Raw genomic sequence first — 3,026 nt, forward strand, 5'->3', positions numbered from 1 at the left:
TGCCTGAGACGTTCCCATAGTGAGATACCGAACGGATGTTAGAAAGAGAACTAGCAAAGAACATTACATTACCAATGAACATCATCACAAGCTCAGTCTAGCGCGAGTTTATGCGCTTTAAAAACACTCCCGTTAAACTCAGTGAATCTACACTATACTGCTCATAGTGGCAGTATTGGGCTGGCTCTTCCAGGTGAGATATCTCATTTTAAGTGAGGCTTAATTAATTGAAATTGTCCAAAAAATATTTAAATGTGCGATGTGGCCTGTTTCTAAACTGCAGAACACAGCTGTCTAATTAAATACATAAAAGCTGAAATTTTGTGTGCACCATGCGATGCCATCGTTTATTAAAAAGTCCAAAAATATAAAAGTTTATTCAAAAATGTACCCAAAATGCACTTAAATAGCCATCTGAATCTACTATTAAAGTCAAAGCAGGTGTAAATGCAAAGGTAACTGGGTTCTTTTTCCTCTTCTGCTAACAGAAAGAGGTCTGAGTTTGGTAAGCAGCAGCTGAACATGGGCTAAACATGACTTAATTATTTCAAGGCATGATTTGATAGTTTGTTTTTGCACACCGTTGAAGATAAGAGCAGCTTTTTTAATGCATTATGAAGTGTTAGTTCAACGGATCACAAAACTCACGGTTCGGATCATATTATGTTTTTTGAGTCACGGATCGGATCGTTTTTTGGATCAGCAAGAAAAAAAAATATTTCAGCGTAACTTTGCTTTCCATTTATTACTTAAGCTAAGTACTTTGATACCACAGCAAAAACTATTAACCTAACTAGAAAGTTCAAACATGATTAAAGAGGTGAATAGCCAGTAAAAAATAAGAGCAAATACACAAATCGCTCACTTAATACATAACCGACTGCTTTTACCAGAATGATTGTCGAGATGGGTATTTTGTCATAATTGTATGTGTATGTGTCTGTTCAAACACAAGGAGATGAGAAAGAGGAGTCAGTTCGGTGTTTGCGCACTGTGTGAAACGTCTTTCTGTGTGTGCACGCTTCATGTGTGTGCGGCTGTGCACATAGAAAGCAGTGCGCGAGTACCGAATCGAGTTCTCTTTCGCCTGTTCTTGCGCTGGAATGGTTCAAAATCATTGTGTGTAAACACGTACAAATGATACACTTTCACTCTATTATGGTTACATTTTGCAATTAATCCATGGATCACATGCGTGCTCAACTGTGGGGCCTGGTCCATACGATACGATTCAACCCCTCATAATTATTTATCATATCACAATTGACCAAATCGTGCAGCATGGACAAAGAGATGGGTTATGAGCCTGTCAAATCTTTCTATAACTGTCCCTCTTTTAGATCCCCATCTTCCCTGAAGATCTCTTCTTCAGCACAGATCTAAAGGAAGAAGTTAAGGAACTGGAGGATATTACAAGCTCTCAGGGGCTGGTAAGTGGGTCACTTATTTTTTGCTCTGGATACATTGAACCTTTTCCTTTAAGGAGGGAAAGAAGTGTTTATCTTTTATTTTTTTCTGAGTTCACAATGTGTATAATACTGTATAATCCTATATTTACTTTTCAGGACACCCTCCCATTAGTGGACCAACAGCTTCTCTACACTTGCTGTCCATATTTAGGTGAGAGTGAACTGTTTGGAAAAAATTGTGCCTTAAAATAATGTATTTTACTAAGCTTTGGTTGGAATAAATTCCAGGGTGATGGAGGTATCTTTACATCATTCTTTTGGCAGGGGAGTTTCGTAAACTTCTTGTTGCTTTTGTGGCTGGTAGTACATCCAAGAGCGGAGGCTTAGTTCGCAAGCACTGCCAGCAAATGCCTTCCATATGTCGAAGAATTAAGGGCATGTCGTCCATGTGTGGCCATTCATGTTTTTCCATGTGTTTTAACATAGGTTGACCTGGAACAGGCCTTCTTTCACAACCAGCCCCCATCTCTCAGACGGACTATAGAGTTTGCTGCTGAGAGAGTCGGTTCCAACTGCGTCAAACACATCAAGTCCGTCTCCCACCATTTAGTGAGTTTTTGGTCTTTTCTGCATGTTAATCCATATAAATCAATTAAGATGTTTTCATCATTTCATATTTTCCTAACTCTGTGTGTGGCAGGGCTACGCTTGTGTTGGAGCTCGTGAAGGGTGGGGAGAAAACTCTCAGAGATGGTTTGGTTTTGGAGGATGTCAACACGGCCAAGCTAAACGATTCTGTCTGCGCTCAGCTGTGTGACTCAGGCATGCAGGCTCTAGAGAGAGCAACTAGGTCAGCAGCTCTCTTATTGCTCATTGCATATATATCATGCTGTTGGACATGTTTTGGACTAGTTGTCCTCGGTCACATCCTCTCATGATAGGTTTTGCAGTGAGAATGCCCCTGGAGCTGTCAGAGTACTACTTCCTCTGGAGACCTCTCCTTCTGTGAGTAAAACAGTCACTATTCATCAGTTCAATCCATTTAAAACCCTGTTGCAAAAGAGAGATATGCTCAAACATAGTGTTTGTCTTGGGTGTACAATGTTGTACAGTAATACTATCAAGTTCATTTATTTACTTTGCGATGTAATTAAAGGGGTCATATGATGTTGCTAAAAAGAACATTATTTTGTGTATTTGGTGTAATGAAATGTGTTTATGCGGTTTAAGGTTCAAAAAACACATTATTTTCCACATACTGTACATTGTTTCTCCTCTATGCCCCGCCTTTCTGAAACGCGTCGATTTTTACAAAGCTCATCGGTCTGAAAAGCGAGGTGTGCTCTGATTGGCCAGCTATCCAGTGCGTTATGATTGGCCGAATACCTCAAGCGTGTGACGGAAATTTTACGCCCCTTACCATACCGTGATGCCCTGTCAGGCCGGAGCGATGATTCAAAAACATGAAAACCCATTATAAACGAGGCATTCGTTGCATCCAGTGGGGACATAATTACGAATTATAATGACTTATACTGTCTTTTTACGCGTTGCGTTGCATATCGCGCTGCGTAAACATAAAACCATGTCTGCATTTGTGATCAGAAAAATGACAAA

The 3,026-nt window shown here is 40.0% G+C and overlaps 1 pseudogene; it reads left to right on the forward strand.

Moving 5' to 3' along the window:
• The window catches only part of LOC107724012 (codanin-1-like), a 17,736-nt pseudogene that overhangs the window by 10,351 nt on the left and 4,359 nt on the right, over positions 1-3,026 (forward strand).

This window comes from Sinocyclocheilus rhinocerous, unplaced genomic scaffold (genome assembly GCF_001515625.1).
Source record: "Sinocyclocheilus rhinocerous isolate Xijiao unplaced genomic scaffold, SAMN03320098_v1.1 scaffold1056, whole genome shotgun sequence".
Lineage (NCBI taxonomy): Eukaryota > Metazoa > Chordata > Actinopteri > Cypriniformes > Cyprinidae > Sinocyclocheilus > Sinocyclocheilus rhinocerous.